The following is a 23,932-nucleotide window of genomic DNA, read 5'->3' as shown; positions in this document are numbered from 1 at the left end:
TGTTAGAAAATAATGGTTTTCATAAAAATAAAGCTTTTCTTTGTTGTTGTTATAAAAAAGTAAAAATTTTCTAATGTTTATAAAAAAAAAAAAATCTAATATATTTTGCTTAAAGGTGTGTGTGCGCTTCTATGCAGTGCTTGGCCAGGGTCCCTGGCAGGAGTAGGAGGAATGGTGAGCCACCCCACCCCACTCCACCCCACACTCAATACTACCTTCCCCCCTTCATGGGGAGTAGGGCTGGCGCTCCTTGGGATTACGCTTCGGCCACTCCCTGCGCTGCTGCTTGGCAGGTGGGCTGTGTGGTTCCCCAGGCACTGCAGGGGGAGGTGCTGCAGGCTCCAGGTGCCTGCTCCTGGCCTTTCCATTCCCCCCCACCGCTGCTGGGGCTGCCTTGGCCCTGGTCTCAGGCCCTCCAGCCGGTGGGGCTGCCTTGGCCCTGGTCTGAGCCCCCCCAGCCGGTGGGGCTGCCTTACCCTTGCCGTGAGTCCCCCCAGCCGGTGGGGCTGCCTTGGCCCTGGTCTCAGGCCCCCCAGCCGGTGGGGCTGCCTTGGCCCTGGTCTGAGCCCCCCCAGCCGGTGGGGCTGCCTTACCCTTGCCGTGAGTCCCCCCAGCCGGTGGGGCTGCCTTGGCCCTGGTCTCAGGCCCCCCAGCCGGTGGGGCTGCCTTGGCCCTGGTCTGAGCCCCCCCAGCCGGTGGGGCTGCCTTGCCTTTTGCCCTGCCTTTCCCCCCCTGGGATGGGGCACAAAGAGGTTGCTCCTGGGGTGGGGATGGGGTGTCCTCCCTCTGGGGTGGGGATGGGGTGTCCTCCCTCTGGGGTGGGGATGGGGTCTCCTCCCTCTGGGGTGGGGGTTCGGGAGCCTCCTCCCAGAGTGGGCCAGGGAGTAAGTGTTCCGCTGGGTCCCTGCCTCTCACTCCACCAGTTTGTGGGCCAGTAAGAGGCAGTGCCCTCACAGGGCGATCCCTATGCCTAGGGGGGCCAGTCCTCAGACCACGCATGCCACCGACCAGCTCCTCCAGACAGGTGGCTACCCTATCCACACAGCGCACCATTGCTGCCCCATTTTCAGCATCTACTTGGAGTTGCTGCCTTGCGATGTCCAGATATTCGCTGAAGTTCTCAGAGTCACGCTCAAGGATTTGGAGGATGCGGGCGTTGTCTGCTGCTGCCTGGCGCATGATCTCCAGAGCAGCATCTCCTCCTCTCCTCTGGGAGCGACGGTTGCGAATCTCTGCAAGGCGAGAGGCAGGTGACAGGGTGGCCCTGGGGTTTGCCACCCCTGGATCTGTGTGGAGAAGGTTGGCTATTCAGACACATGCGGCAGCACTGAACAGGGGAGGTGAGGATCAGGTGGAGTGTGCAGTGCCATACAGATACACCACCACCTTGGGCAAGCACACTGCTGCACATCTAGCCGCCCAATTGCACAAGAGGGCACAGCAGGTGAAGTGCCCCTTCCTGCCTGGCAGCGAAAGGGTGTGGTTGTGCGCCTAGAACTGCCCTTAGCAACTAAGCAGCTGGCAGTGGTGCTGGTGGGTGGCTAACTCACAACATTGCATTCCAGCCCCAGACTTCTGCTGTTCTGTTATCTGTGAGAGCCGTTCCCATGGCTGAGGAATGCTGACTCCCACTCCCACTCCCACAGCATCCACCTTGGTGCATCTGGGGAATTGCAGGCTCCTTCCCAAGATCTTCCCCCACTGCTCCCCTCCTGTTGGTGTGATGGACTGAAGGCAGTTCAATCACACCCACCCACCACACTAACTGCACCTTCCCCCATTCAGGGCATTCAGCACAGGGCACCTGCCAGGGTGCCGTGTAGATCCTTGCCTACCTACATCTGGCCACACACCTGTGTGTTAGTGCTGCCATGTGCCCAGCATGTCTGAGTGGTTGCAGGAGCACACATGCACACCTGAGGAGTGCAGAGTACTCACCAGGAGCACGTCCTCTATCTGGGCTGTCCCTGGAGCCACCTTCAGTGGGTTGTGGGGGGCCTGTCAAGGCAAAGTCAGGCCTATGTCACACTCATACCTCACCATTTGCCAGTCCACCCTCTACCAAGGATCAATGCCCATGGTTGTGGGGATGCTGTATGGTGGGCACATACTCACAGTTCCGTCCAGTCTGGCTGCTGGTGCCTTCACCTGCTTCGCTGTCAGAGTCTGCAGCTACATTACTGGATTCTTCATCATCTGGTGGCATGTAGGAGAAATCATTGGAGGTAGGGGGAAGGGCAGCTTCCCCTCCCCAGAGATGCAGGGGCCTCAAATGCAGCCCTTCCAGGCCCCCCTCCTCCAGGCATTTTGCGTGGAGAAGAGAGGATTCCCACTGGCATGGGATGCTGTGCTGGTGCCCCCACCTCCCGCCCCCTACCAGCAAGCCTTGGGGGTGGCTCTGCAGTCCCATTGCCGAAGTTGGTGGGGAGGTGTAGGGGTGGGCTTGGGGAGGCAGACGGGCACACTCACCAGCTGATGTGTCTTCGTCCACATCCCTGCTGAGTGAGGTGGTTTCGCTGGCGTCCTCACACATGTCCTGGGAGCCCACAGGAAGAGAGGGTGGTGGCTGAGTGGCTCGGGAAGTTACACGTGTGGACTGTGTCCGAGTAATTGTCAGACTGCTTGCCACGCGTTTGGGGCGCGTCGTGGTATCCCCACGGAGAATGGAATGTAATTTGTCATAGTAGGGGCACGTGGTGGCATTGTTGCCTGACCTCTCATTATGGTTCCTTACACGCCGGTACTCTGACCGCAAGCTCTTGGTTTTAGTGCGACACTCTTTGGCGGTTCGGTCATGGCCTCTCCTGGCCATCTCCCGTGCCACTTGTTCAAACACATTAAAGTTGCGGTGGCTAGCCCTCAGCTGCTGCTGAATCCTTTCTTCTCCCCAAATGTCCAGCACATCTAGGATCTCTTGGTGTCTCCATGTCATGCCCCGCCCTTTTGGCCCCATGCCTGATACCTATTCAGGGGCTAAGCAGAGAGAACGGGGCTCGTTACTTTCCGCATCGGAAGGGCAGGGGAGTGCAGTGAACCATTTTAAAGGGGCTTCCCTCACCTGCTGCCGGGTGGCCGCTGGAAGATGACCGCCCACCCTCGCTTGCTGCCCTCTGGCAGCCGGTTCCCTCCAGCTGGCTGCCCACCCACACCCACAGTAGCTCACCAGCCACTTTTCCGGTCCTCCGGTCCTGCGCGAAATGTAGTTATGGGAATAAAATAGCCGCTCCGCCGCGCTGCCCCAGCTGGCGGACTGCGCGCAAATGGTGGAGGCGGCTTGACCGAAGCCGCTGGCCACTCCCCTAAGCACGCCTTCTCCTGACCCTACATCTGCATGGGCACTCTGCATGGCCACTCTGTGCCTACATCTCCCATCATGCCTCTGAGGTGTCGGCGGCGATGACCGCCTCTGTGCCCTGTGCCCCATCCCAAGGAGCCAACCCACATCTGGCCGTAGCCATGGCAGCAGCCCACAAACAGCTCTGCCCTCTGCCAGCCTGGTACCCACACTAACAGGCAGCGTACAGCACCGCCATTATGCGGCCACGGTAGCTGCCCACCGCAAGGAGTCACCAGCCACTTTTCCGGTCCTCCGTTCCTGCGCAAACTGTCACTGGGGAAATAAAAAAAAAAAGCCGCTCCGCCGTGCTGCCCCAGCTGCCGGACTGCGCGCAAATGGCGGACGCGGCTTGACCGAAGCCGCTGACCACTCCCCCTTAGCACGCCTTTTCCTGCCCAGTGCGGACCGCAGTGACCTCACATCCTCCCACACGTACTCCGAATTACCGCGGGACAGCAGGAAAAGGCGTCCTAAAACTCACTTTTTTAAAGTCGGGAGAAAGAGGCTTCACCGCGGGATAACGGCGGATCCTCGTGAACGTCATCTGGAAGCCTCGACGTGACTGCGGAAGGTAACGCGCGCTAGAGCCTCGTCTAGTAACGCCCCCAGTCTCATCCGCCTGTATTTCTGTGCAGGGATAGGTATTTTTAACATATAGTGCAACTCCACCTCCCTTTCTATTTCTTCTGTTCTTTTTGAACAAGTTATATCCTTCAATTGCTATATTCCAGTCATGAGAGTCATCCCACCAAGTTTCAGTTATACCTATCAAGTCATATTTGCCTTCATGTAATGAGAGTTCAAGTTCGTTCTGTTTGTTTCCCATGCTCTGGGCATTAGTATATAGACATCGAAGACCATGTGTTTTATAGTCTGGCTTTGTTCCTACATTGTTGCGGACACTATTTTGGGGCACTATTGGAACTGTTCTCTGTACTGTGGTGCCTTGGCCTTCATCCCTTGTTGCCTTGAAGTTTACGTCTCTCGCCCCCGTAAGATTCAGTTTAAAGTCCTTCTGATGAAGTTCTTCATGCTGTGGCCGAACACATTCTTTCCAGCCCTTGTGAGCGGCAACCCATCCCTTGCCAGCAGTCCATGTTCCAAGTAGCATAGCCCGTGGTCCCAGTATCCAAAACTCTCACGTCGGCATCACCTTCGTAGCCAGTCGTTCATCCGGAGTATTTTTCTTTCCCTTTCTAATCCTCTTCCAAGAACTGGGAGGATGGATGAGAAAACTACCTGGGCCCCAAAGTTCTTCAGTTTCCTTCCCAGAGCATCAAAGTCTGAAATGATTTCTTCGTAGCTCTGCTTGGCGACATCATTTGTTCCCACATGGATGAGAAGAAAGGGGTATGTGTCCGTGGACTTTATGAGCTTTGGTAACCCTTCAGTCACATCTCTAATCTGTGCTCCAGGGAGACAGCACACCTGGTGAGTCCATGGGTCTTCACGACATACTTGGGTTTCAATCCCACGCAGCAGGGAGTCTCCCACAACGACTACTCTTCTCTTTTTCTTGGTTGACCTACCTTCTGCCTCTTGTTCATTGTTGCACGGTGTCTGCTGTACTTCTTCCTCTGCAAACTGTCCTTCAGACTCATCCTCCAGAAGCTGAAAGCGGTTGCTTAACTCTAATGGTTCCACCGGTGCAGAATGCCTTCTAGTCCACAATTTCATAATTGTGTTTTTTATCCTGTTGGATGTTTTTTGTGGTTTTAATTTTTGTGAACCGCCCAGAGAGCTTCGGCTATTGGGCGGTATAAAAATATAATAAATAAATAATTAATAAATAAATAGTTCTTCTGCTTCTAACTGTCAATCTTTTCCAGAGAGTTTCCTCTTAATTGGCTTTCCTCCCCTCAGCATACTCCACTTCTGCTTCATCTGGCTGTTGCTCTTTAATCTCGTGTGCTTCTTGTTGCTGTTGCAGTTTATTTATTTATTTATTAATTACATTTCTATACCGCCCAATAGCTCTCTGGGCTGTTCACAAAAAGTTCCCCCGTTTGGTCTAAGAACTCCTCGACTTCTCTTATTCCTTGGAGGGTGGACACTCGCCTCTCAAGTCCTCTCACTTTTTCTCCCAAAAGTGCCACCAGCTTGCACTTGTTGCAGGTATACGCCATGTTGAGCTCAGGCAGAAACACGAACATTGCACACCCTTTTCAGGTCACCCCCTCTAGGGGCTCCTTTCTATCCATACTGTCTATTTCTGCTTTGTTTTTTCCTTTCTGATTATAGTGGAATTGCCTTTGCTTTGTCCTGTCCTCTCTGAAGGTACACAACTATATGAGTATGTCTTAAGGGAAAATAAGATTTTTTGGTTGGTTTTGTGGATTTTTTTCTCTTTATGTTTTTCTTTGTTTCCCCCCGTTTTTCCCCCCTTAGAGGCCTCCCCCTTGACCTCCCCTGCCGAACTCCCCCTGTCAAACTCCTGTTTGCTCTTCCTGTTCGTTCACTCTCTGTTCGCTCGCTCTCTGGGAACTGGCTTACTTTTATAGCTTCTACATGAGCTGGGCCAGCTGCTCTTCTCTGCTTCTGCTCAGCTCCAAGTCAGGAAACAGAATGAGGTCACTGGGAGGCCAACAACAATCAACAGCAATCAGGCCACTGATTGCTGGGTACAGAGTACAATCAGCAATCAGGCCACACCCCCTTCAGGTCCTGCAGCAACTCCACACCAACCCTCTTCACTCAGCACTCAGGAGCACATGGCAAGCACACGGCCTCTTTGAATTGGCAGCCTCCTGGATTTCCTTGAGGCTTCTCTTCTTCCCCTTTCCTTGGTGTCCTCTTCCCCTACACTCCCCCTGTCAAACTCCTGTTTGCTCTTCCTGTTAGCTCTCTCTCTGTTTGCTCTCTCTCTGGGAACTGGCTTACTTTTATAGCTTCTACTTGAGCTGGGCCAGCTGCTCTTCCCTGCTTCTGCTCAGCTCCAAGTCAGGAAATAGAGCTGACTTCTTCTTCCATGGTGTCCATCATGGGATTGGGGTTGGGGTTGGTGGGGGAGATAGCAGTTTGCTTAGGACAGGGGAAGCTAAGGCTCGCTCAGCCAGAACAGAATGATGTCCGCAGAGCATCCCACCACTTTCCTCCACAGGATCCAGAATAGCCTGGTGGTCAGATTCTGCATTCAGCACTGCTTAAAGTAATCCCAGCCTCACCTCTGCTTTACTCCGGTGGCTGAGCAACTCTGGCTTGGGTGCCCAGAGCAGGATGTGGCCATTGATATTTAGCTTGATGGTGCTTCAGGGCCTCCGGTACAGATCCCATCACCATTAGTTGGGGGAAGTCAGGCACGCAAAATGCAATTTGGCATGTGGATGTGGAGCTGCATCTGCCTCTGACCAAATGCTCAGGCTCAGATATTTTTAGTAGGCTTTTACTAATGGCAACTCTGTGCACACGCGTGTGTGTGTGTCCATGTACGCACACACATTTCTCTCTTTTTTTAGTTCCCTCTTTCAGTTATCTCTCCCACTGGGGGAGGGGCAGAATTGGGGGATTTGTGACATGAATAGTCAGAGGATTACACTGAGTCAGCAGGGACCTGGATATGCAGCGAGCTGAGTGAGTGGGACAGGCAGGGAGCTGTGCAGCAAGAGCTCCGTGTGTGAGGGTGTGGCAGCCAGCGAGGGCTAAGTCAGCTTTCAGTTAACCCTTTCCTCCTTTTGCTCTCAGCACAGGGCCTTGTTTCCATTCCTGTTTGAAATGCAATTCCTTCTCTTCTCCCCCTCCCCCCCCACTCCAGTCATGGAAGCCAAAGGCCTGATGGGGAAGGCATTCCGGATCTGCGACTCCTTCATCAAGGTGTGTATCAGTGCTTGTGCTGAGGGCTGCTTGCCCAGGCTCTTTCCCCGCTGTGGTGAATTTCCTTGAAGGGCTCCTATTCCTTCCTCCCCCACACACACCCTCCTTCAAACCAAGCTGCTGACTTCATTGTCTGTAGCCATTGATTTTCTTATGCACATCTGAGGAACCAAACCCCTTTCCTTTCTGCCTCCCTCCACTTGCCCACAGCGCCTGTGAGGCTTGAAGAAGAAAGCAGGAGGCACCGAGCATCACGGAGCAGGTGTGGGGTGACAGAGGGCGGGCCGCATCTCAGCTGGTCCTTCATCGTTGATCAATGGACTTCTGGCTGCCATCGTGACCCTCAGTCTCTCTGCCTGCTCTTGGCCTCAGGCTTCCACCAGCCTTGAGGGATTGAGCAACAACCTGGGCGCTCGTTCACATAGCCTCACAAAGCCCAGGTGGCCCTCTTCACCTCCCTGCAACCCCAAAAATGGAACAGTCCTGAGAGCATGATGCTGTGGTTTCCACTCATGCCTTGAAGTCCACGTGATTTTTTCTTCAGTTTAAGAAGCTGCCGGCCTCTGCTCCAAAGGGGGTGGGTTGTCTGGAAATGTGCTGTGGCCCAAAGAGGATTAATGATGTGTTGTTTCTCTTTCTCTCCAAATGAAGGTATGCATTGTGCCAGACCCGGATCGGAAATGCAGGCAAAGGACCAAGATGGTTCTGGACAGTAAACACCCTGTATTCCATGAGCACTTCCTCTTGTGAGTATGTGGGTGGGGAGCAGGGTGTGTGTGTCAGCTAGTGCCACCCCCCACAACAACTTTGTTGCATTGTGTCCCAAAGCAGGGCCAGGCTGCAACTAAAGCCGGCCAAGGATCCCAGCCACAGACATTGCTGCTGTGCCCCAGTTCTCTCTCTCCCCTCTTGTCTGCTATTATGCCTAACACAACATGCCTCACGCATGGCAAGCTGCTGCAGTGAGATGAGGAGTGACAGACGCTATTCTGCTGTTTCCATGCAGCCCAAATGCCTCGGCCCTGTGCACAGAGCTAGCTTGTCTGGCTGTCAGTGTACACGCATGCGTGCACGCGCACACACACACACACAAGCATTGGGCTCCCGCCCTCCCCACCCTTGGAGTTCTTTAATTTGGTTGCTTCTGTGCTTCCGAACAGAGCTGAGGGAATATGCTTTTCCTAGACTCTGAGCTGGTCCTGTCGCTGGGGGGGTATCGAGGCAGGTAAACAGGATTTTTGAAAGTTCTATCTGCTCTAGCATGCGGGGGGAAACAGGATGTCATTGTTTGGCAGCCAAACTGTCCTGGTTAGGTTTTACATCCTGAATCTGGGGCAGATGCAGGTTCTCTCTTGATGCTCTGCACTCATTTCTGTTTGGACTGTTCTTCCTGGATCTTTTCTGCCCTTCGTAGCTCAAGCACACCAACCCCAATGTGGGTCTGTGGGGTTGTTGGAGTGCAGCGATAGGGAAGCTGAGCCTGCAACCAGCTTGGCATGCTCCGTCATCTGTGTAAATGAGAGAAGAAGGGTGGGAGGCTCCAGATCGCTGCCAGATGCTGTCCAGTGCAAGAGGGCCTGGGTGGAGGACACATGGTCAGAATGTGGCTTCCAGGGCTCATGGTGGCTTGTGTCCTCTCTGGTTTGTGTTTCAGCTGTTTGCAAGAAGAAGATGAGCGAAAGCGTCTGCTGGTCACAGCCTGGAACCGACCAAGGGATTCCAGGTAAGTTGAGCTTTGTCAAAACAATCATGTTGTTGGCGCCCTGGCTGGAGGGTTTTCTGGAACTTTTGGCCTGGCCACTGGAGTTTCGCAGCCCACCAGGGTGGGATCAGTTCCACAGACCAGACAGGATCAGTATATAACGCTAAGTCAGGAAGAAGCCAAAGGATCCAGGGACAGGTGCCAAGCCAGTGATGGAAGAGCAGGACAACAATAACAAGGCCCTCGAGTCCAACCCCCTGCTCAATGCAGGAATCCACCCTAAAGCATCCCTGACAGATGCTTGTCCAGCTGCCTCTTGAAGGCCTCTAGTGTGGGAGAGCCCACAACCTCCTAGGTAACTGATTCCATTGTCGTACTGCTCTAACAGTCAGGAAGTTTTTCCTGATGTCCAGCTGGAATCTGGCTTCCTTTAACTTGAGCCCGTTATTCCGTGTCCTCCACTCTGGGAGGATCGAGAAGAGATCCTGGCCCTCCTCTGTGTGACAACCTTTTAAGTACTTGAAGAGTGCTATCATGTCTCCCCTCAATCTTCTCTTCTCCAGGCTAAACAGGCCCAGTTCTTTCAGTTTCTCTTCATAGGGCTTTGTTTCCAGACCCCTGATCATCCTGGTTGCCCTCCTCTGAACATGCTCCAGCTTGTCTGCATCCTTCTTGAATTGTGGAGCCCAGAACTGGACGCAATACTCTAGATGAGGCCTAACCAGGGCCGAATAGAGAGGAACTAGTACCTCACGTGATTTGGAAGCTATACTTCTATTAATGCAGCCCAAAATAACATTTGCCTTTCTTGCAGCCATATTGCATTGTTGGCTCATATTTATCTTGCAGTGTACAACAATTCCAAGATCCTTCTCATTTGCAGTATCTCCCATCTTGTAACTGTACATTTGGTTTCTATTCCCTAAATGTAGAACTTGGCATTTATCCCTATTAAATTTCATCCTGTTGTTTTCAGCCCAGCACTCCAGCCTATCAAGATCACTTTGAAGTTTGTTTCTGTCTTCCAGGGTATTAGTTATCCCACCCATTCTTCTTCATGGTCTCTGTGCATCACACATATGGGCTCTGCGCCTGCGCAGGGCCAGGTTCGGAAAATTCTATAGCTGAAAATCTTTTAGGCGGGAACCCCTCCCCCACCGTCCACTGAGCATGCTCAGGGTTCCCACCTAATCCCCTCAGTTCTCTTCAACTGCCTATAGGGTCAACAACGTTTGGAGACTTCTGTATTTTGGTATCGTTATACCTAGCTGAATATTACTATTTTTCATCCTTTTTCTTACTTCTACAGTTTTCTAACCTTTTTCTATCTATCTATCTATCTATCTATCTATAAATTACTTGTTTTTCGTTATCTCAGCCTTGGTGCCTATGGCACAACAAGGCCTCTTCAAAAAGTGCTCCAGTTGTGGGCAGAAGATATCCCAAGCAGACGGACATTCCCGGTGTTTGCTGTGTCTGAGGGAGACGCATGTCGTCGAATCCTGCTGTTTTGCCTGAAATTCTTGAGGCAAACCAGGAAGAACTGATCTGATTGCCTTCGGGCGTTACTTTGGGAAAAGGCATTGGAGGCAGTGGAGAAACCGAGTACAGCTCGACGCTCCAAATCTCCAAGTACAATGGAGTCTATGCCCCAACCTCCTCCTTCGCGGAGTGATGCGTTATCGGTTCCCCCCTCCTCCTCCTCTCTCTCCACTTCGTCTAAAGTGGCCAGAAAAATTTCTAAGAGAGTGAGAGAGCATGTTGTGTCCGAAGAACCCCAACGGAAGAAAAGCAAACTAAAATTAAGGGAGGGAAAGAAAAAATCAACAAAGTCGAAGACTCCAGTGCTGAAGACTCCGGTACCGATGACTTTGATACCGAAGCATCTTATAGTACCGAGGAGCCCGATATCGAGGCTTTCCTTGCAGAAAACGCCTCCAATATTGCAAAGCCCGATACCGACACTTTCGGTACCAAGAGACTTCTCAATACCGAGACGAACAACTCCGTTTTCACCACCGGCCTTGACGCCGCCACGAACGCAGCAGATATTACCTTCCCCGGTACCGTCCCTCAATATCATTACGATACCGGCCGAGGAGACAAGTCTAAGAGCATCAATCTCGGAAGGAGAGATTAGAGGCTCCTTGCAAGATCCGACACTGGCGGAAGAGGGTCCTACCACCCCTCGATACCGCCAAAGCCAACAATTTCGTATCGATACCGATGGACATCGATACCGACAAGGACATGAATCACGACCAATGATCGATACCGACACACGTCGGTACCGAGATTTCGATACCGATATGTATCGGTACCGAGATATGCCACCTCCCGATACCGACGTCCGTCGGTACTGTCCCGTATCACCTTATGGCTACTACCGGGACCGTTCACCGGCTTCGATTCATTCTAGTCAATACTACGACTACGGGGGCCAACCCCACACACCAAACAGGAGGCAGGATTGGCATCCTCCACAGTATCCTCCCTACTATTACGAGGACTGGAGGCATAGGCGAGAACAAGACTTTTATTATTACCAGGAGCATTATGCTCCGTATTCGCGCTTCCGCCAACCTCCATCAGAGACAATCTCCCGCCCTCCACCCGCGGGAGATGCTGCCGCTATGCCACCGCCACCGCAGCCCTCGGTACCGAGGCCTCCACCTCAACCAGTGCAAACTACGGCACTGACTACGTCGATACTGCCGCAGGCTCTGCAATCTCTGTCCGTGCCTAGGATAAGGGGAAGTGCATTGGATGAGCCTTCTGATGAAGAGTACCAATCAGACTCCTCTCAAGAACCATCGCCGGCACCATCAATCCCTTCACCAGATGATTTAGTGGTAGCGATGGATGTAATCTCCCCTTCTGAAGACTTGGCTCACTTCACGGATCAAGTGCAAAGGATGGCGAGGTCCCTGGGGATTGAAACGTCTCAGCCAATAGAGAAATTGAACGGTATATGATGATCTATACTGTGAGTCATCTACCCCAGCGGTGATTCCATACTTACCTGTGTTGTTACGCACAGCGCAACAATCGTGGAAAATGCCCTCCTTTATGCCACCAACGTCGAGGAAGCTTGACAACATTTACAAAATTCAAGAAAAGACAGCACGGTTTCTTTTCACCCATCCAAACCCCAACTCAATTATCGTGGAGGCATCCCAAGGATGCACTCAGAGGAAACACAATGCTCCGATTGACAAAGAAGGTCGTAGACTGGACAGCCTGGGGAGAAGAATATATTCTTCTACATCTCTGTCACTCCGTGTACACAATTACCAAGCCACCATGGCAAAATATCAGTCCTTTTTGTGGGAAAAAATGGCATCTCTTTCTGGATATCTGCCAGATGATCAAAGAGAGCTGGCAAATGTCTTTTACACAGAGGCCATGAGGCTGTCACACCAACAACTTAATACGGCGAGGCACGCCACAGACTGTGCTTCAAAAGCAATGGTAGCCTCCATTGCGTTAAGACGGCATGCGTGGCTTAGGTCCGCAGAACTATCACAAGAAGCACGCACCCGGATAGAGGACCTTCCTTTTGACGGGGAAGGACTCTTCCACTCGTCCACGGATGAGTCCATGGGGAGTATCCAAAAAGCCAGAAACATGGCTAAAAGAATGGGGATTGATCAGCAGCAACAACAGCTCCAGAGACCATTCCGCCAGAGACGCTGGCCGAGAACGCAGCAGCAGTTCCAACCAAGGCAGCAGCAATTCCAATTGCAAGACCATCCCACTTCATACCAACCTCAAGGTCAGTACAGGAGACAACAATACCCGGGACGTTTCAAGCAAAGCAAGAACAAGCCTGACCCGAACCAAAAACGGCGTCTTTGACTGTCATACACCAAACAACTCAACACCTAAGTTTGGTGACATCCTTGCCCCTTTTTTCCACAATTGGACCACTATAACAACTGATGAATGGGTCCTTAACATCATCTCTCGGGGCTACAAAATAGAGTTCTCCAACCCCACTCCCCTCGGAACCGCAAGGTTCTCACCAACTACAGATGCTCTATTGCAAGAGACTTCGTCTCTTTTAGAGAAGGGCGCCATAGAGCGATTACCAACTTGCGCACTAGGAGGCGGGTTCTACTCCCGCTACTTTACGGTTCCGAAACGGGATGGGGGGCTGAGACCTATTTTAGACCTTAGAGAGCTAAACAAGTTCATCAACCCTAAAAAATTCTGGATGAACTCTTTAGCAAGCATCCTACCTTTCCTCTCCCAAGGGGACTGCTTCACGTCTATTAATCTTAAGGATGCATACTTTCATGTATCAATTTATCCCAATCATCGCCAATACCTCAGGTTCATAGTAGGGGAGGACGTTTTCCACTTCAAAGTGCTTCCTTTTGGGCTTTCTACGGCACCCTGAGTCTTCACAAAGTGTATGGCACCAGTTTGCGCCTTTCTGAGGACTCGAGGGATAGAGATCTACCCCTACTTGGACGATTGGCTGATAGTGGCTAATACGGAGCAAGAAGCCGCCCGTAATACCCACCTCACCATCAACCTCCTCAACAAATTAGGCCTTTGCATCAACAAATAAAAATCAAATTTTCAACCAACCCCCAAAAATAAATTCCTTGGAGCAATTCTGTACTCAACCCGCTCCAGGGCTTTCCTTCCAGAGGATAGAGCTAATACGTTAATTAAACTTGCACTTAAGCTCTTCCGCTCTAAAATCACCTCTGCCTTCCAGGTGCAAAGGTTACTGGGCTTCATGGCAGCTACTGTCAACGTCGTCCCTTGGGCGCACCTTCACATGAGGCCCCTGCAGTTGTGGCTCTTACGGGAGTACGACAATACATTGGACGCTCATCGAGTGAAATTGTCGCTCCCTACCAAAGTAAAGGACACTTTTCTTTGGTGGACAGAGTTGGCCAATATCACGCAGGGCTTGGACTTCAAACCCCCACTGCCATCTCAACATCTAATGACAGACGCGTCCCTATTGGGCTGGGAAGCCCACTGCGGAGACCTAACCATACAAGAGCGCTGGAGCTCCCTCGACAGGAAAAGACACATCAATGTCTTGGAGTTGATGGCTATTCAAAAAGCACTGTATGCCTTTCAGCAGACCTTGTCGGGTCATGTCATCCAGATCCATACAGACAATATGGCTGCTGTCTGGCATATAAACAAGCAAGGTGGGACGCGGTCTATGGACCTGATCTCCCTCACTCTGGACATTTGGCACTGGGCAATTGCCCACGACATTACTTTGTCTGCCATTCATATCGCAGGCCAGGACAACATCCTGGCAGACGACCTCAGCCGCACCTTTGTGGACACACACGAGTGGCGGATGAAAGATTCTGTGTTGGACATGATCTTTCAGGCATGGGTACAGCCTGTAATAGACTTATTCGCGTCATCAGAGAACGCCATCTGCAACCAATACTGCACGTGGGCGGGTCACGGGATAGCATCTCTAGGAGACGCTTTCGAGAGGACGTGGACAGGACAGCTTCTGTACCTGTTCCCCCCATATCTCTCCTCTCAAGAGTCATCGTGAAGCTGCGCAGCGACAACGCCAACGCCATCTTAGTAGCGCCTTGGTGGCCAAGGCAGCCGTGGTTCACTCCTCTACTCAAACTGTCCTGAGCGGAGTTTATCAGACTGCCCCAATGCCACAACCTCATATCCAAGGGGAAGAGACTCATCTTCCATCCGGATGTCCAGTCCCTAAACCTAACAGCTTGGAGGATAAGGCATCGCTAGACAGCCAACCGCTGCCTACTGACGTATGGAACATTATCCTAGCAGCTAGGAAACCAGCTACTAGGAAATCATACGCAAACAAATGGACAGCTTTTTCTGCCTTTGCCCTCAGTAGAAACGAGAACCCATTTTCAGCACCAATAGCAACAGTGCTCTCCTTTCTTTTTTCTTTATTTAAAAAAGGACTTACGTTCTCGTCACTTAGAGTTTATTTAGCAGCTATCTCTGCCTCACACCACTGGATTCGGGGCTGCTCGGTCTTCACGCACCCTTTGACAAAGCGGTTCATGAAGGGCATGAAAAACACCATTCCACCAGTTCGCTCCTTTGTTCCTTAATGGAGCCTCTCCGTGGTACTCAAGGCACTATCTGCCAAGCCCTTTGAGCCTCTAGCGAGGACTGACTTGCGGTTACTAACTTTCAAGGTGGCATTCCTTGTTGCAGTCACATCTGCTAGGCGTGCGTCTAAACTAGCAGCTCTTCGCATAGACTCACCATACACGGTGTTCCATGCTGACAAGGTGGTCCTTAGACCGGACCCAGCCTTTCTGCCAAAGGTTGTGTCTTCTTTTCACCTTGGGCAGGACATCACGCTCCCAAGTTTCTTCCCTTTGCCGACGTCCCCTATTGAGTCTGCTCTACATACCCTGGACGTAAGACGGCCCCTTGCCTTTTACCAGTCCAGAACTGCCACCCTCCGGAGATCCCAAAGACTTTTTGTTTGTTATGGGGGCAAGCAAAAGGGACTACAGGCATCTCCACAGAGAATATCTGCTTGGGTGGTTCAGACCATTAAGCTAGCCTATGAACTCGCTGGCCTCCCGTTGGAGGGTAAGGTGCGTTCTCACTCCACGAGAGGAGTGGCTACCTCTACAGCCTTTGAAAAGGAGATCACCCTACCAGACCTCTGTAAAGCGGCTACCTGGTTGACTCCACTGACTTTTGTCATCTGGACGTCAGATCGCGTAGAGACTGCGCCTTTGGGCGTGCTGTCTTATTGGCAATTCTGTGAGACTCATCGATCACCTGACACCACCCACCTCCGGTAAGTCAGCTTGTTATTCGCCCATATGTGTGATGCACAGAGACCACGAAGAAGAAAGACAGTTTGCTTACCTGTAACTGTAGTTCTTCGAGTGGTCATCTGTGCAGTCACACAACCCTCCCACCGTCCCCACTATGGTGTCATTAAATTTTGATCACCTGGTGGTTCTCCTCAGTGAGACTATTTAGGCGGTTTCAGGAACTGAGGGGATTAGGCGGGAACCCCTGAGCATGCTCAGTGGACAGTGGGGGAGGGGTTCCCGCCTAAAAGATTTTCAGCTTTAGAAGTTTCCCGACAGTAGCTCCGCGCAGGCGCAGAGCCCATATGTGTGACTGCACAGACGACCACTTGAAGAACTACAGTTACAGGTAAGCAACCTGTCTATTTTGTGTCATCTGCAAATTTGATAAGTGTTCCCTGCACCTCCTCATCCAAATCATTAATAAAGATGTTGAAGAGCACTGGGCCCAGGACTGAGCCCTGCGGTACCCCACTCGTTGCCTCTCCTCAGTTTAAGAAGGTTCCATTGATAAGTACTCGTTGCAGAAGTCAAGATATATGACATCCACAGCATTCCCACAGTCTACAAGGGAGGTTACCCGATCAAAAAATGAGATCAAATTAGTCTGACTTGTTCCTGACAAATCCATGTTGGCTTCTAGTGATCACCGCATTGATTTCAAGGTGTTTACAGATTGACTTCTTTATAATCTGCTCCAGAATTTTCCCAGGGATGGATGTCAGACTGACTGGTCTGTAGTTCCCAGGTTCTTCGTTTTCCCCCTTTTTGAAGACAGGGACAACGTTAGCCCTCCTCCAGTCGTCCGGCACCTCACCCGTCTTCCATGATTTTGCAAAGATAATAGACAAAGGTTCTGAGAGTTCTTCCGCTAGCTCCTTCATTACTCTAGGATGCAGTTCATCGGGCCCTGGAGATTTGAACTCATTCAAGGAAATTAGGTGTTCTTTGACCATTTGTTTATCAATCTCAAACTGTAATCCTGCTCCCACAACTTCTGCTTCACTTTTTCCAGGGGGGTCATAGACCCGCTTTTGGGAGAAGACTGAGGCAAAGTAGGAATTGAGCACTTCAGCCTTTTCTTTGTCATCTGTTATCAATTTGCCATCCTCATTAAGCAATTGAACTACCATTTCTTTCCTCTGTCTTTTACTACTCACATATCTGAAGAAAGCCTTTTTATTTCTTTTAGCATCCCTCGCTAACCTCAGCTCATTCTCAGCTTTAGCCTTCCTGACGCCATTTCGGCACTTCTGCGCCACCTGTCTGTACTCTTCTTTTGTAACCTGGCCTTCCTTCCACTTACTATATGTATCCTTTTTGTTTTCAGGTCATCTCTAAGCCTTTTGTGGAGTCACATTGATTTCCTCTGTTGTCTTCTATCTTTTCTCCTTGTTGGAATTGTTTGTAACTGTGCCTTTAAAATTTCCTTTTTTAAATACTCCCACCCATCCTGCACTCCATTTCTCATTAGGTTCACTTGCCACGGGACCTTACTTATCATAGTTCTGAGTGTATTAAAATCAGCTTTCCTAAAATCCAGAGTACGTGTATAGCTACACTTAACTTTTGTCTCCTTCATAATCAAGAATTCAAGTATGACGTGGTCACTTTCCCCCAGAGTTCCTGTAACTGCCACTTTATCCACTAAGACATCCCTATTGGTCAATACCAAGTCAAGGATTGCCGATTCTCTAGTTCCTTCCTCCACTTTCTGTGGGAGAAAGAGGCTTTACTCCTGCACTGAGCTGGGCCGGGGAGGCTGGGCCTGGTGCTGCACTCCTTCCTGGAAAGTAATTTATTTATTTATTTATTACATTTCTATACCGCCCAATAGCCGGAGCTCTCTGGGCGGTTCACAAAAATGAGAGTTAAGAATCAGATTAGATATTTGGGAATAAAAATCACGCAGAAGCTAGAGAGTTTAGAGAAAGAGAATTTAAATGTGTTAAAAAAAGAGATTTTAGCAAAATTGGAAAAATATAAAAGGTTAAATTTATCTTGGTTTGGAAGAATAGCATTAATAAAAATGAAGATTTTAGCAAAGATTAATTTTGTGTTCAGGATGCTACCAATAAAAATTTCAGAATTAGAGCTAAAAAGTTGGCAAAGGATTATAAATAATTATTGTAACGGTGATAAGAAAGCGAGGGTAAATAAAAGTAAATGGTATTTGAGCCAAAAAAAAGGAGGATTGGGTCTCCCGAATATTAAATTATATTATGTAGCTAATAGATTAAGATGTATAGTGAAGGCAATTACAGGATTAGGGGAATTAGATTGGATGGAAGAAAAAATTACGAGTAATATAGAGACTAAATTGGAAAATGTATTTTTTATGGAAGGAAAAAAAAATGGGTGGAAAGTATAAATAACCCGCTTTTGAGGTCTCACTGGGAAATTTGGAGTAAATATAAAGGGGAGCTGCTTCCAAGCAGCTCTCCTTTGTCACCGGTAATAATGTTGAAGAATTTCCCGGAGGAATTAAAGAGTAGATTAAGTAAAGTTTTAATAGAAAAAAATAAAATGAAATTAAGGGATTGGTTAAGAGGAATGAGTATAAGAGAGGATATGGAAGAGGTTTTGAAGGATAAAAAATTAACTTGGTTAAATTATAGGCAATTAGAACAGTGGACTAAAAAGTGGGTAAGAGATAATGGAGATTGTAGAGAATTAACAAAGTTTGAGGAACTAATAGTTAAGAAAGATAATGAAAGGGAGAAAAGAACAGTGTTAAAAGGGTTGATGAGTGAAATATATAGAATATTGGTGGAGAAAGGGACGGTGGATAATTCGGGTAAAATGGTTTGGGAGACAGATTTGAAGGTACAAATAGGACAACAGGGTTGGGAGGGATTATGGAAACAAAGAGCGTTGAGAAATATGTCAGTAAGAATAAAAGAGAATTATTTTAAAATTGTATGGAGGTGGTACCTAACTCCGGTTAGATTGAATAAGATAAACAATCAGCAATCAGAAAATTGTTGGAGAGGTTGTGGGGTTAAAGGAACGTATTTGCATATGTGGTGGGAATGTAACTATGTTCAGAAATTGTGGAAGATGGTGTTTTTGGAGATTGAAGAAATTGTGGAAATGAAGATAGAACGAACACCAAAAGTTGCATTGCTGTCACTATTTGAAGAAGACTTTAAATGTAAAAAGGAAATTAAGGAACTGATAACAAATTTGTTGATCGCAGCAAGATTGATTGTAGCTAGGAACTGGAAGATTCAAGGGGAATATTCTATTGAAGAATGGTATAAAGAAGTATGGGATATAGCTATTAATGATAAATTAACAAGTAATATTAAATGGAGAAGAGGTATAGCTAAATCAAATGATTTTGAAGGAATTTGGAAACAGTTCCTAATATTTGTGTTTTCTAAAGGAAGTGGGAAACCACCAGCAGAAGAAAGTATGAGATTCTGGAATCAGGAATGAGATCCCGAGGTCGGGGGTGCACTTCTATGTTAATTTTCATTATGTATTTAGATAAGATATTATGTATTCAATATTCAACATTATGCAGTATGTTGTTGTTGTTGTTTTTATGTGAAATGTAAATGTGTATGTTTAAGTAATGTAGAAAAATAAATATATATATATATATATATATATATATATATATATATATAAAAGGTTCTTGGCAGGTGCTTTACTGCTGCCGGCCTATCCGTACTGACCAGCTCTTAGCCATGAAAGCTGACTAGAGCCTCCCTGTTCAGAGGGGATAAACAAAAAAACCCAACCCTTTCTGGGCTGGAGGGTTTTCTTGTGGCCTTGCGCTTTGGGCATCTAGTCAGCCATGACAGGAATTGGGATGCTGGATGAGATGGGTTCTTTCAATCTTTGTATGTGATTTCCTCCAGCACAGCCAGCCTGGACTCTTCTGTACCAGAGCAGGCACTGCCCATCCAGTCAGGATCCAGGAGCACCCCCGTAAAGGGCCATCACTTGTGCTCAGAGCCTTGCACTCCTGCTGTGCTCGGAGAGTTTTCGGCAGGCCCTCTGGCAAGTGGGCCCCCCAAGGTCTTAGGGAGGTCTTGCCAAAGGCTCAGGGCTGGTGGCAGGATTCACGTTCTTCTCCAGCCTCTTCTTCCTGTGCGGGTGGCTGCTCCATGTGGGCGATGGGAGCCCTCGGTGGGGGTCTGGGCCAAGCTAGTGTCTCCAGGGCTTGCCGAGGGAGGCCGTGACAGGTGGAGCATTTCCTCCTTGGCCAAACTGCATGGGCAACAGAACCCAGGAACATTTAAAAGGTGCAGCGTGGGGGCGAGAAGTGTGGGCTAGGAAGTCCCATGCAAAATGTAGCCTCACTGGGGGTCTGACCATGAGGGGGCAGAAGGAACGAAGCCCCCATCAATGGTGACACTGATCCCTGTGACTGGTTCCTCCCCAGGCAGAACGAACTCATTGGCTGCATGAGCTTTGGTGTGAAGACCCTGAGGAGCCCGGACAAGGTACAGACAGCCCCGCTTTGAGCATGGTGTGGATGCAGCTGTGGCACCTGTCCTGAGGAGAAGGGCTCACTCAGTTCTTAACGGCTGGGTGGTGGCAGTGAGAGGAGCTTGGGAATGGTGGGCTCTGTTTCTGCCCCTGAGCTAGGAACAGCGGAAGCAGCACGGAGAGGAAGAGGCTTTACTCCTGCACTGAGCTGGGCCGGGGAGGCTGGGCCTGGTGCTGCACTCCTTCCTGGAAAGTAATTTATTTATTTATTTATTTATTTATTACATTTCTATACCGCCCAATAGCCGGAGCTCTCTGGGCGGTTCACAAAAATTAAAAACATTCAAAGTATAAAACAACAGTATAAAACCATAATATAAAATACAATATAAAAGCTCAACCAGATAAAAACAGCAGCAATGCAAAATTACAAATTTAAAACCATGTTATTTAATATTTATAGATTGTTAAAATGTTGGGAGAATAAAAAGGTCTTCACCTGGCATCTAAAAGCATATAATGTAGGTGCCAAGCGAACCTCCACAGCTGGGAGCTCCATAGCCGGAGCTCATTCCACAGCCGGGGTGCCACAGCAGAAAAGGCCCTCCTCCTGGTAGCCACCTGCCTCACTTCCTTTGGCAGGGGCTCACAGAGAAGGACCCCTGAGGATGACCTTAGGGTCCGGGCAGGTACATATGGGAGGAGGCGCTCCTTCAAATAACCTGGCCCCAAACCGTTTAGGGGTTTAAATGTCCATACCAGCACTTTGAATTGGGCCCGGACCTGGACAGGCAGCCAATGAAGTTGTAAAAGGACTGGCGTAATGTGATCTCAACGGCCAGTCCCTGTTAGTAAACGGGCTGCCCTGTTTTGTAACAGCTGAAGCTTCCAGACCGTTTTCAAAGGCAGCCCCACGTATAACGCATTGCAGTATTCCAAACGAGAGTTTATCAGAGCATGGATAACTGTAGCTAGGCTATCTCTGTCCAGATAAGGGCGCAGCTGGTATATCAGCCTAAGCTGGTAAAAGGTGCTCTTTGCCACTGAGTTCACCTGTACCTCAAGTGACAGTTCTGGATCAGTATCCAGTGTCCTTGGTCTGCTGGATCAGGCCTGGTTTTTGGGCAGTGCTTCCTCTGAACACAGAGTGTTCTGTACAGCCATGGTGGCCCTACGGTGGGGAGCCTTCATGGTCAGGGGTACTCTACCTCAGAATGTGGGCAGCTGGGCAGCAATCTCAGAAGAGAGCCTGCTGGAGACATCCCTTTGCCACTGTGGGAAGGAAGCAGGATGACATGGAGCCCTTCCCTTGGGTCTGATCCAGCCTCAGTCAGGGCTCTTATGGTCTAACTCCCTGGCCAGGGAAGGTTAGTGTGCAGGGAGTAGGAATCTCACTGTGCTTTCCCGGTAATACACTTGCTTTCTGTCTGCATGGAGTTGTTTGTGTGTGTGTGTGTGTGTGTGTGTGTAATCTGTGCAGTCCCCCACTTTCCTGGCTAACGTGGAACAGTCCAGTAAGAGCCGTACACCCTGTGATTCTGTCAATCACTTATTTTACCTCTGAGACCTGACAAGTGTACCTTAGCATAGTAGGACTGGCAGCAGGGTGGGCACTGTGTGTATGTGTCATGTCGCCGGACTGAAGGGGGCAGCCTGCAGAGTTCTTATACAGCTTTTCTGGCCCCAGGCTATGGCTGCCTCCCAAACTGAAGGACCAACCAGCCAGTGCCAGGAGTGCTTGTACCCCATTTTGGATGGCATGATCTCAGTCAGTGGTGAGGGTTCTCCAGGAGGGGGCGTTACTCTTCCCATTCCCTATATGCAAATTTTTTATTTTTATTTTTTATTAATAGCAGTATCTTCCCTTTCCTTCAAGGAGCTCACGGCTGACTATATATATCCTCACAACAACCCTGTGAGGTAGATTAGGCTGAGAGAGAGAGAGTATGATTGGCCCCAAATCATCCAGAGAGTTTTGTGTTTTAAACGCAGGGCTCCCCAGTCCTAGTCCACTGCATCACACTTCCTTTTCAAAGACATCGTGCTTCATCTCCTTTGGACTTTAGATTGGTGCAAACTCCTTAAAATGGTTTGCATAATGTCTTTGAGGGTTCAAAGCTTGACAGCCATCTGTCTGGGATGCTTTAAGGTGGATTCTTACATTGAGCAGGGGGTTGGACTCGATGGCCTTGTAGGCCCCTTCCAACTCTGCTATTCTATGATTCTATGATTGTGGAGCATGTGCCTGAGCATGTGCCCATCCCGTCCCCTTCCTTGACCAACTCATTGCTGAAGGAGAGAAAGGGTTGCTGGCAGGTGAGTGCTGCCCTCTATTGCTGGCTTCACGTACAAAGTATCTGTAGCAAGTTGAATTAGCAACGTGTTTGAAGCCGATGCTGTGGTTCATCCTTGCTGCAAAGCTGGTTCTGCAATCTACTCATTTTGAAAATGGTGGACTGAGGCCGAGAGAAAATGGGCCCATTGCTCCTTCCCAACATCCCCTCACGCCTAGAGCAGGACCCAGAAACGGGGGCAGGGGGTTGCAGATGAAGGGGCTGGGCTGTGCAATTAGCGGCTGCTGATGTTCTCAGTCGCTAATAATGTTCTCCTCTCACCTGCTCAGTTGCACTTGTGCGTGCACGTACACACACACACACACACACACTCATGCACACACTCACGCATGCACTGCCTCTCATACTGATGTGCATTTTGTTAGGGCCTCCTCAAGGGCCACTCCCAGGCTAGGTTGCACCCCCCCATTGTTCTTTCCAAGACATTTTTATTCAGGCAGGCTTTTGGCATGTAAGCTGGACCTTGGCTGAAGGGTGTTTTAATTGGTTGATGCTGATTATTTTATTGTTGTGCTTTTAATTGTGTTTTTCAAATTTATTTGTTTTTAAGTTATTTTTTGTTTGTTATACTTTTGGTTTTAAACTGGATGTTATTGTTAGCTGCCTGGAGCGCCATTTCTTGGCTGAAGGGCGGGATATAAATAAAATAAATAAGTAGTATTTATTACTACTTGCGGGTTGCAAACAGGAAGCGGGGTTCTAAATCCTGAAAAGTGTTGGAGTGCCTGCAGCACTCTCCTTTTATCACTCTTTGTAACTCCAGGAGATCTGCGGCTGGTACTACTTGCTGGGGGAAGACCTGGGCACAACAAAGCACCTGAAGGTGGCTGTGCGGCAGCAAAAGCCAGGCGGAGGTGGGTCTCTCCCTCTGGGAGCTGCATGTGAGGGCAGAGGGTTGTGGGAAAGGCATCTGGGGTTCTGAGGCAGAGTGCCCTAGACATGGATACTGTGGTGGGGAGAAAGCCCCGGGCAGGCCTCTTTTAGTTCCAGGCTGCTCTGAGCTGATCTCGGCTGTTGGGGCAGGGTGGCAAATGCCTCCCTGAGGGCTGAGAATGCAAGCCTGTACTAGTCTAGCCAGAAGGCAGCCCACATTCCTTCCTCCTTTGGGCCCAAGGTGCGCAGTCACCTGCTTCCCCCATCACCCAGATTGAGGCACAAAGATGCAATCAGGACAATAAACAGTGAGCACTCCTATCTATTCTCTCTCTCTCCCTCTCCCCCGCCCTCCCAAACTATCTGTTATTTCTTCTCCAATCCAAGCTCTTAAGAGGCTGAGCTTTCCCATCTTTGTGGGAGGTTAGACAAGCAACTGCAAGAGATGGGGCCTTTTCAGGGGTGGCACCAATGATGAGAAGAGGCAGCTGGACAAGCATCTGTCGGGGATGCTTTAGGGTGGATTCCTGCATTGAGCAGGGGGTTGGACTCGATGGCCTTGTAGGCCCCTTCCAACTCTGCTATTCTATGATTCTGT

The sequence above is a fragment of the Elgaria multicarinata genome, chromosome 19 (genome assembly GCF_023053635.1).
Source record: "Elgaria multicarinata webbii isolate HBS135686 ecotype San Diego chromosome 19, rElgMul1.1.pri, whole genome shotgun sequence".
Lineage (NCBI taxonomy): Eukaryota > Metazoa > Chordata > Lepidosauria > Squamata > Anguidae > Elgaria > Elgaria multicarinata.
Note: the sequence above shows the minus strand (reverse complement) of the source record.